The sequence below is a fragment of the Pipistrellus kuhlii genome, unplaced genomic scaffold (assembly GCF_014108245.1).
Source record: "Pipistrellus kuhlii isolate mPipKuh1 unplaced genomic scaffold, mPipKuh1.p scaffold_m20_p_2, whole genome shotgun sequence".
In the NCBI taxonomy this organism is placed as follows: Eukaryota; Metazoa; Chordata; class Mammalia; order Chiroptera; family Vespertilionidae; genus Pipistrellus; species Pipistrellus kuhlii.
The window spans coordinates 59,891,021-59,903,270 of record NW_023425515.1 but is presented as its reverse complement, the minus strand read 5'-3'; positions in this window follow the sequence as shown (position 1 = coordinate 59,903,270).

The window sequence follows — 12,250 nt, the reverse complement described above, 5'->3', positions numbered from 1 at the left end:
CATTTGTAATAATATGAACAATAAGGATTTATTTAAAATAATTTAAAAAAGAAGAAAAAGAAATTCTAGAAAGAGCCTAGAGCAGTGGTCAGCAAACTAAGCTCGTGAGAAACATGCGGCTCTTTGACCCCTTGAGTTCTAGCAAGGCAGCTTAGGGGGTACCCTATTAAGTTAATAACAATGTGCCAATTTATATTAGTTTGAGTTTACAAAATTTGGCTCTCAAAAGAAATTTCAATCCTACTGTTGATATTTGGTTATGTTGACTAATGAGTTTGCCAACCAGGGCTAGAGAAAAAAAATCTACCACATTAAAATTTTGTGAAGAAAAGTTATGGGTGACTTTATCTTTCTAGTAAAAGCATAAGCTTTTGTTTAAGATTATAAATTACTCCTGTACTATAAACATAGATATTCATTTAAAAGTACACTACTCGAAGCCAATTTACTACTAGATAGAAGTGAACATTATTTTTTTTTAGTTTTAATTATTAAATAATATACCTCATTCTTTTTAAAATATGGCTTCTTACAAGAAATTTCTGCATTATTCTCCTAGATATCCCTCTTACTTGGTGTAGAGAAGGAGATAACACAGAAAGTGGAGAAACATCCTTGGGAGAAATTCTCTACAAATTCCTTTTTCCTTTCTTACCACAACTCATCTGAAAAGAATGGAAAATCAAAAACAAAACTAGAATTTCTTACCTTGATTCAGCTCTATGGACTGACTCCAGTTGCCAGTCTCATGGGAGGACAGCGCAGGACACAATAGACACATTGCCATCCGCCCAGTGGCACATGCTCTGGACAGTCACTGTGCCATTGCCCCAACCTTTGTGCTCAGGGACACAGTCTCCCGCTGGGGTCCAGGAGATCCAGGCAGCCGGCCTCCCCGCAGCTGCCTTGCACACCGCAGTTCTATTCTCGCTTTGAAACAGAGTCACCTCAGGGGCCACTGCAGGGATGAAGAAGTAAATGCTTAAGTCCTAACACATTAGACATGGAATTTAGAGAGGAATTCCTTTAAGTCCCAACTCTGGTTTTCTGAATCACCCCAATGTACAATGTTCCTTACCTAGCACTCGGAGGTGATAGTTATACTGGAAATTCCCATCAGGTGTTACCACTGCACACCTGTAATACCCCTCATGAGTGATGGCCACTGGGTCAATCTGAAGGGCAGGAATCTTGTCAGGTCTGTCGGGCCAGGTCATTCTCTTGTCAGTGCAGTTTGTTTCTATGGTCTCATTTGTGTCTCTCCTGTGGAATCTGATGCAGAGAGGCTTGTCTCCGAGGGTTATTTCCCATGTAGTTAAAAGCGAATTTGTCAACACGATAGGAGGGCAACAGAGGTTAGCCTTTGTATCCACCAGCACAGGCAGGGAAGTATTAGCTGGACACACACACACACAGAATAAAAAAGAAAAGCTTGGTAAGAACTTCATGTGTTATATTTTCTACATCATATTACATAAAGTTGTACTAGCCCATTACTTGGCTGGTGGCTTTATTCCAAAAATATGAGACTTAAAAAATTAAACATTCACAAGATGTATATAACATGTTATACCTAATTCAAAGATTAAGTCATTTTCTCCTATATTAGGTTATTAGGTAAACAGTGTATGTTACACGTGTGAGAAAATTTTTAAGTATTTTGAAATTAATTCAGAAGTTCCAATATCTATGAAAAAAAACAAGAAAATGCAATTCTCAACTAAAAGAGAAACACAATGAAACTTATACTTGGAGACTATTATATTTATTTTATACCTCATGTTCCTTGGGGTAGAAAATGAAGTAATTAGTGATGTGCTTGTATTCTTCTAAGTTTTATGAGAGATAATAAATCAGTAATATCACATTACTGAGTATTACTGAATGCCTATCCCTGAGGGTGACACTTCAGATAAAAATAAATATGAAAATGTTATAAAAAAAAAAATAACTAAGATGGCATTCGAGTTGAGCAAGTTAGAAATTTTTTAAGTTCTTTTTTTTTTGATAATCAAAAAGTCAGCAAATTCAACAAGCCCTTCCTTCTTGCCTTCCTTCCTTCCTTCCTTCCTTCCTTTCTTCCTTCCTTCCTTCCTTCCTTTCTTCCTTCCTTCCTTCCTTAATTCTAATTGTACATACTCCCAAAGAGATCAACTATAAAAATTTTTCACAGATTTTGTTGCCATAAGCTCTAATGAGGATTAAATATAGAAATTGACTCTTTTTGTTCATTTTTTTAAATTAAAAAGTCCTACAACCTACAAGTATTTTCCAACATGGAAGCTCACATTTTCCCCATAAGTTGACATAATGTATCCATGACTGGTAAGTGTTTGCTGAGAGGTGACTAGGTTTGCCTGTTACAGCTCACCTGTAACAGAAGTGTCAGGAATTTCATCACTTTAACATGAGCTGTGTGGTGTGGCAAAATTTTTATGAGTGAAACTTGCTTCTGCTAAACTCTGGTTAATCTCTCCTCTGTTGGTGTCACCTGCCTCTTCTGTGAAGTACTCAAGCCTTTGAATTTCACAGCCAAATAAAGATCACTTAACTATTATAGATGAGGGAAGGAGTGGGGGGGGGGGGGTTAAAGCAGATCTGAGACGCAGTTAAATATGGAATTTAAAAAGATATTTATTTCAGTCCCAAATCGGGTTATTTGAAACTCCACAAGGTACAATGTTTCTTACCTAACACTTGGCTTTTTGGGAACCACTAGAGTTAGATATGGGTAAGCTACATGTGCATGAGGGAAAGATGCTGAAGATAAAACCAGAAAGAAAAGAGACTGGTAAGGACACAAATTTAAAGGCTCTCAGTGAAGGTGTGTAGGGCCAGGTCATTTGAGTTTGAACTTTAGTTTGTAAACACTATAAGGCTTACTGTTTTGCCTAATATTTATCCTCATTATCTGACACTATTTTTTTCAAAGGAAGTACTAGGTAATCATATAAACATGAATTTTAACTGGGCCAAGTATGCAAAGTATTAACTCCAATAGCAAGGAATCTAAGCATGGTAAGTATTCTGTGTTCTTTCACCTTCCTGCATCATATAACTTTCAATCAATCGCCATCTCCTTTATAATGATAGTTCTAACTCAGTGGGTTTGGCAGCTGTCTACCTCAATTATTCTCCATCCACTCCTGTAATCAGCTAGGGTGATTTCTCCTCCTACTTCACTGAGGAGGGAGAGGGTAGATTCCCATATTTATCCCAGAACCAACTGTCATATCTCATCTCTTCTGAATCCTTTGTCTATAAATATCTCCCAGTCTTACCCAGCTACCATCTCCTAGTTCAGTGGTCAGCAAACTGCGGCTTACGAGCCACATGAAGCTTTTTTGTCCCTTGAGTGTGGCTCTTCCACAAAATACCATGGCCTGGGTGAGTCTATTTTGAATAAGTGGCATTAGAAGAAGTTTAAGTTTAAAAAATTTGGCTCTCAAAAGAAATTTCAATCATTGTACTGTTGATGTTTGGCTCTGTTGATTAATGAATTTGCCAACCACTGCCCTAGTTTAAATCTCCATCACCATTCATTCAGATACTTCAAAAGCCTGCTAATTCTAACTCTGTCTCAAAACTCTCCTGTTTTCAGTTCACACTTTACATTGCAACCAGGTACATCATTCTGTAACACAGATCTGATTCACTCAACTCTGATATTCTTCAGAGATCTCTCATTGCCTGAAGAAAACATTTAAATGCCCTTGTATTTTTTACTCAAAGGCATTTAAATGTTTTTTAAATGCCTTTACACAAAGGCATTTTTTTCCCAAATGACTCGCCTTCCCATCCATCCATCACTCCCTTCATTGCTCCCCCACTTCAGAAAGAAAACTCCAAGCACAATTGCATTTCTGTGTCTTTCGTCACATGTTCCTGTGGTCTGGCATGCCCTACACAACGTTCTTTGTCTATTATAATACTCCTATTCTAGCGTTTCTCTTCAGAATGTGCAAATATTTTGACTTTTTTATTCCAATACTCCTCTTCCTTTAAGACCCAGTTCCCATGATACAGCCCCTGTGAAGCCCTCTCTGAGCCTTGGTGCTCATAGCTCCCACCCCTAGACTCTGGCATACTTGGTATGACAGTAGTGCCCATGTCATGTGATCCCATATAACTGAGCTCCCAGGGGCTTACTCATCTTGCTCATCTTTGTGTTCCCAGTAATGCCTAGATGAATGCCTGATAGAGAAAGCTCCACAATTTTCCAATAGAATTCAATGGCTTTGAGCACAGAGGGGCAGGGTCATTCAGGGTCCCTCACCCCACAGCATTGAGATAACCATGTTCTTCAGGTAGGAAAAGGCTGGCCCTCAGCCCAGACTATCAGCTATGTTTCTAAAGAAGTTCAATACTCCATTTCTTCAGTACTGACCTCTAGAGAGAAAAAAGTATATTACCTTCTGCAGGATGTGTTACCAGTAAATGGTTCTGCTTTCTGTCCACAGATGAAACTAGAAAAAATGTTTAGGGAAAAAAAGAAAAAGAAATCAATTTTAGGTACTTAAATCAAATGGGAGACACTATTCTCCACAAAATTTTATATACAACATGATTGTAAACAGTCAGTTAACCATAACTAATTTACATTGAGAGCCTTGTAAAACAAATTAGAGTTATTTCATCATTAAATGGGAAAATATGTTAACATTAGAAAGTTACATTTATAAGCTCTTAATGAGTTATTTCCCATTTATGGGACACCTTCTATTGTACTAGAGGAAATAATGAACAACATAAACTGATGAACAAAAACAGACCCAGAGAAAGCTACATGATCATGAGCTCACATTACAAAATTGCAAAACACAGGATTAAATAAGCAGCTACATAATGAGATAATGTAGTCTTTATTGGCTGCCTTCTCTTATTCCTATAAAGAAAAATGAAACTCCAATATTTAGATATTGGAATTATTAAAAGAATGTTATAAAATAAAATTTTGAAGATGTATAAAGAAATAAAAGAGAAAACTTTCAAAAATACATGGTCTCAAAAAAACCCCAAAAAACAAAAAACACAATCTATATCTTGCACTCTCCCCTTCAAACAAATTTTGAAATCTTTATAACTTTTGCTCTAAGCATGTTTTACAAGCTCGGGAAAATTTTTTTTAATTGATAAATTATTATCATTCAGATTATTATAATTGTTCCTCTTTTTTACCTCCATACCTCCTCTCCACCAGTTCCCACCTCACCCTATACCTTTATCTCCCCCCAATGTCCTCATCCATAGGTGTATAATTTTTGTCCAGTCTCTTCCCACACCCCACACCTCCCTATGCCCCCAAGAATTGTCAGCCCACTCCCTTTCTATGCCCCTGATTCTACTATACTAACCAGTTTATTCTATTCATCATATTTTTAATTCACTTGATTTTTAGATTCATCTGTTGATAGATGTATATTTGTTTTTCATAATTTTTATCTTTATCTTTTTCTTTATCTTCCTTTTCTTAAAAAGTACCTTTCAGCATTTCATATAGTATTGGTTTGGTACTGATGAACTCCTTTAGCTTTTTCTTATCTGTGAAGCTCTTTATCTGACCTTCAATTCTGAATGATAGTTTTGCTGGGTAGAGTAATCTTGGTTGTAAGTTCTTGCTATTCATCACTTTGAATATTTCTTGCCACTCCCTTCTGGCCTGTACAGTTTCTGTTGAGAAATCAGCTGACAGTCATATGGGAGATCCCTTGTAGATAACTAACTGTTTTCCTCTTGCTGCTTTTAATATTCTCTCTTTGTCTTTTCCTCTTGGCATTTTCATTACGATATGTCATGGTGTGGTCCCATTTAAATTACTTTTGTTGGGGCTTCTGTGCACTTCTTGAACTTGTAAATCTATTTCTTACACCAGGTAGGGGAAGTTTTCTGTCCTTATTTCTTCAAATAGGTTTTCAGTGTCTTGCTTTCTCTCTACTTCTGCCACCCCCATAATTCGGATGTTGGTACTCTTGAGTTTTCCCAGAGGCTCCTTACACTATCTTCATATTTTTGGATTCTTTTTTCTTTTTGATTTTCTGGTTGAGTGTTTTTTGCTTCTTTGTATTTCAAATCTTTGACTTGATTCTTACATTCCTCTAGTCTGCTGCTAGGTCTCTGTATAATATTTTTTATTTCAGTCAGTGTATGTTTAATTTCTAATTGGTCCTTTTTTATATCCTTGAGGGTCTCGCTAAACTTATCAGGTTTTTCAAGAATATCCTAGAAAAACCTTATAACTGTGGGTTTGAACTCAATCTCCAGTTGTTTATTTTCCTCCATTTCTTTCGTTTGTGATCTGTTTTTTGTCTCTGCATTTTCATTGCTTCCCTGAGTTGGTAGGGTATCTTTGTGTGCTAGGTGTCCTATGTGGCCCAGTGGCTCAGCCTCCCCAGTTACCTGAGGTGAACATTCTTGGTGCACCCCTTTGTGGACTGTATGTACAGTCTTGTTGTACTTAAGTCTTTATTGTTGTTGGTGTCACTAAGAGGAATTGACCTCCAAGCCAATTGGCTGTGAGATTCAGCTGTGTCTATGCTTGGAGAACTTCTATGCCTTATGAGACAAGACTTGCAAAATTGCAAAATCCTCTGTGCTCAGCTTGGATGGGGCAGAGTCTCAGGGCTGAGCAGACAGCCTTGGCTTCCCATCAGCCCTGCTCTATGAGGCCCCTAGGTCTCAGTGTCCCTTGGTAATCGCTGCAGTCCTCTCTGCATGCTCTTGTATGCATGCCTCCAGACCTCTGCTTTTCAAGGATCTCCTTAGTTACCATGTGCTCCTCTCATGTCCCAAAAATCCATATTCCCTCCATATGATTCTGGGTCCCCAACGTCTTCCCAGAGCTGGGGTTCAGTGCAGTCATAACTGGGGTTCAGTGCAGTCGGGAGCTTCCAACTCCCTCCCACTACAGAAAGCCAGCCAGGCACTCAGCCGCCCATCCTTTTCTCATGTGTGTCTCTGTACCTCAGCTTTTTGCAGCTCCTCTGCGTCTCTGTGTGCCCCTCTTTTTTGTTCTAGTTGTAGAATTTTCACTCAGCCAGCTTTCCTGTGGGTCTAGATGATGTCTGTTCTGTCTTTTAGCTGTAATTTTGAAATAGTTGTGTGAGGCAGTAGTTTAGGTGTTCACCTATGCTGCCATCTTTGTTTCTCTGGGGAAAAATATTAATAAGATATCTTCCTACCTAGGACATCTAACAGACTATCTCCTGGAGAGCAAACAAACTGTAACTCTGGCATCTGATCAACTTTAGCCGAAAATTCTCTTCCCTTTCTTGTGACCAAGCAACAGTAGCCATTAGTCTTTAAAAAGGGAAGCCACCCTTTGTTTATTGTCCTGTATTAACTAGGGATACACTTAGCCCTTTCCTCTTTTGGAAAGTAAAATAAACTTTTCCTTTGCATCACTTCTTTTAGTTGTGAATTCTTTCACAGTCCTCATCACTGGACAAACCCTAACAAAAGAGATATAGGTTATTAGAAAATGATGAGTGTTGGAGACAATAAGGAAAAATTGAAATTCTCACAAAGTGACGGAATGAATTAAAAATGGTTCAGTTGCTGAAACCAGTTTGGCTCAGTTGTAGAGCGTCGGTCTGCGGACTGAAAGGTCCCAGGTTTGATTCCGATCAAGGGCATGTACATTAGTTGCGGGCACATTGCTGGTGGGGGGTGTGCAAGAGGCAGCTGGTCGATGTTTCTCTCTCATCGATGTTTCTAGCTCTCTATCCCTCTCCTCCTCTCTGTAAAAAATCAATAAAATATATTTTTAAAACAAACAAAAAAAATGGCTCAGTTATTGAAAAACTGGTTCTTTGAAAAGATAAATGAAATTGAAAAACTTCTATCCAGACCAGCTAATAAAAGAGAGGACATGAATTACTAATATTAGAAATGAAATATGGGACATCACTACAGATATCAGGGACAATAAAATAATAACAAATAAAATGCTACTTGCAACTAAATGCTGAATTCAACTTTATGCTCACAAATTTGATAACTTGTTTATAAAAATTCCTTGAAAGACACTCTCTGCCAAAACACACACACGACGAGAGAGATAATATGAATAAGCCTATATCTATTTTTAAAGTGGAATTAATAATTACTAATCTTCCAAAAGAATACCAGGTCCAGAAGGGAATATTGGTAAATTCTTACAAACATTAATGAAGAAATTATACCAGTTCTCTATAATATCTTTCAGAAAATAGAAACAAAGAAAACTCATTCTATGAGTCAAGTGTTATCCTAATATTAAAACTAAAGAAAGACATTACAATAGAAAAAAACTACAGACCAATATCTCTCATGGACACAAATGCAAAAATCCTCAAGAAAATATTAGCAAATCAAACCTACAATGTATAAAGACCAAGTGAGTTCTATTCCAAGTGTGAGTGATTCAACATTCAAAAATCAATTATTGCAATATCACATCAACATGCTAAGGAAGAAAAATCATTGATCAAAACCAAGACTCATTCATGAGTTAAAAAAAAATACCTCAATAAACTAGGAATAGAGAAGTATTTCCTCGGCTGCATAAAAAATATCTAAAAAACAGCAACAATAAAATCTACAGTTAAAGTCATGCTTAATGATAAGAAATTATAAGCTTACTCTAGGAAAAACACAAGGATGTCCCTTCTTCCTTTTGCCATCTCATAAAGTATTTCTCTTTCTCTGGTGGGTTTATTTCACTTGGTATAATAATCTCCAGGTCCAATCATACTGTCACAAAAGGTAAGATTTTTTTTATTATGGCTGAGTAGTATTCAAGACTCCATTTTGAATTTATGCTTATGTATGGTTTAAGAAGGTGGTCTAATTTCATTTTTTGAATGTTTCTATACAATTTACCCAACACCATTTGTTGTATAAAATATCCTCACCCCATTGTATGCTTTTGCCTGCTTTGTCAAATATTAATTGGCCATAAAGGCCTGGGTTTATTTCTGGGCTCTGTGTTCTGTTCCATTGACCTGTATCTCTGTTCTAAATGCCAGTAGCATGCTGTTTTAATTACTATGACCTGGTATGATATCAGGTAGCATGATTCCTCCAACTTGTTCTTCTTTCTCAAGATTGCCGTGTCTATTTGGGATCTTTTGTGGTTCCGTATACATTTTTAGAATATTTGTCCTAGTTTTCTTAGATACACTATTGGTATTATATTTAACCTATAGATTTCTTTGAATAGTATGGGCATTTCAATTATGTAAATTCTTACTATCCATGAACATGATATATGCTTCCACTTATTTATATCCTCTTCAATTTCTTTATTTGTTATCTTATAATTTTCTGAATACTAGTCTTTTACATCCTTGGTTAAATTTATTCCAAGCTGGTTGCTTGAGGGGTTTTGAATGTAATTATAAATTGGATTGTTTTTTAATTTCCTTTTCTGATAGTCTATTATTGTGTATAAAAATACAACTGATTTCTTCCCTGGCTAGTTTGGCTCAATGGATAGAGTGTCAGCCTGCTGACACAAGGGTCCCAGGTTTGATTCCAGTCAAGGCATGTATCTTGATTGTGGGCACATCCCCAGTAGGGGGTGTTGCAGGAGGCAGCTGATGGATGTTTCCCTCTCATGGATGTTTCTAACTCTCTATCACTCTCCCTTCATCTCTGTAAAAAAACAATAAGATATATTTTTAAAAATACAACTGATTTCTGGATATTGATTTTGTTTCCTGCTACTTTACTGAATGGCCAAAATCCAGAACACTGATAGTGCCAAATGTTAGCATGGATGTAAAGCAGCATGAACTCTCATTGATTGCTGGTAGAAATGCAAAACTATATATACAGTCACTTTGAAAGACTGTTTGGTGGTTTCTTACAAAACTAAACATATTATTACATATGATTCAGCAATAGCAATCCTTGGTATTTACCCAAAGGAGGTAAAAATTTATGTCCACACAAAAACCTGTACATTAATGTTTATAGCAGATTTATCCATAATTATCTACACCTGGACTCAGCCATGATTTATTCATTCATTAGGTGAATGAATAAATTGTAGTAGATCCAGACAATGAATAGTAATGATAGCTAGGAACTATTTTGCCATGAAAAGACATAGAGGAAACTTGAATATACATGAAGTGAAGAAGCCAATCTAAAAAGGCTGCATACTGTACAATTCCAATTTATATGTCATTCTATAAAAAGAAAAACTATAGAAACACTTAAGATCATTGGCTACCATTGTTTAGTGGGAGGGAGGATTAAATGGGTGAAACACAGCGGATATTTAGGGAAGTGTGACAGCTCTGTATGATACTATAATGATGGATATATAACATTATATGTTTGTTCAAAGCCATAGAATATATAACACCAAAAGTAAATCCTAAATTAAATTGTGAACTTTGATCAATAATTATGTGTCAATGTAGATTTATCAATTGTAATAAAAGTAACACTCTGATGGAAGTGTATTGATAGTCTCAGGCAGTTATGCATGATTGGGGTTAGAAGATATATGGAAAGTTGTTGTACATTTCTCTCAATTTTGCTTTGTGAAAAAAACACTGCTCTAAATATTGTCTTAAAATATGCATACAAGCCCTAACTGGTTTGGCTCAGTGGATAGTGTCGGACTGTGGACTGAAGGGTCCTAAGTTCAATTCCCATCAGGAGCATGTGCCTTGGTTGTGAGTTATCCCCAGTGGGGAGCGTGAAAGAGGCAGCGAATCGATGTTTCTCTCTCATCAATGTTTCTGAGTATCCCTCTCCCTTCCTCTATGTAAAAAATCATAAAAATATTTTTCAAAAAAATCACCTTTTTATAATCATTGAATATCTAAAGCAATCTCAGAGTTTAAATCTCCTTTAAACAAATAATGGACTCATTACATTAATGGATTTTAATTAAACCCTATTCAATTACATCGTTTTTATTGCTTTCTGTTCCCTGCCAGAACTCTACTATATCTACATATTTCTCTACAGAATCTGTTTTCGAGTTAATTTCAAATGTTCTTCCCTCCCAATATCTTTTAGCTTTCCTAGGCACTAATTCCTTATCTGTTTCTTCTAATAATTGTTTTTCTTTTTTAACTAGACATACTATGGAAATGTGGAGTCCAGTTCTCAGAATGTTGTGGAACTTCTTGAGGATTATTACAAAGAATGACAGAAAGGATGCAAAAGTTTATTTCTAGCTGCTCAAGCCTACTCTAATTAGAGAAAATTCATTTATATATTCTACCTTTTTTATGGTTTTGGAAAGAAGTCCATTTGTATAAAGATTTCTAGTGAGAGCTTAAAGTCATTTATTTGAAATAATTATTTATCATATATCTACTATTATGTTTCCTCACCCTCATTTTCTGAAACAAATTGTATCCATAAATTTTAAAATTTAAAAACCCAGATAAAAATTTAGTGTTTTCTTCTTAGCCTCAGAGCTAGAAATATTAGAAATATTAAAAGGGAAATAAATAATTACACAGCAGTAAATAGTACTGTCCAAAAAGAGGGATTCAAATGAGACAATGAAAATACAAACCAAACAACTGGTGAAACACTATACTTATTTAGTCCCAAAAGTTTAGTTTCACTTTATTCCAGTGTCAACAATATTACTCTGGACTGGGCTAGTCAGCTGGTCAATGCACCATTTAGGTAAGGTGAATCAGGAGGTATTTTCCTGGATAGTACACAAATTTACACTTTTATTTGAACAATCATTAAACACCTGATAAAAATTTTATGAATAGATCAAGAGCATCCTCATCACTACAGAAAGACATCTTTATTTTTGACTGAAAATGTCCAGCATCAGATTTACCAGGCCCCGTGATAATGATGGAGATCAGTAATCTCAAAGTTGAAGTCTTCCCCAAAGTATGCATTTGGAGTGATTTTCTTCTTTAATGCAAATTCACTGAAAATCAATCAATGGATTCAGTGAATCTCTCAGGAATTTAATAGGACTGATTATTACTTTTCTTCACCATTTTTCTATCTTCTTATCTTTAATTTCATCTCCATTCAACATACTTTTTGCTGAATAGCAACTGATAGGAAATATCAGTGTGTATTACTTGGCCTTAGGGTAATGAGGGAGGAAGCATAGTGGCCAAGAGTATTTCAACTCAAATAAGGGAAATGATTGGAGTGCGGACTTAGCTGCACAAAAAGGAGAACTGACCATCCTCCAGTCAATGCCTCAAAATTAGGAATAGACAGTATGATTACTTGGGGTAGTTGAGAGGCCCAAATTGTCACCAAA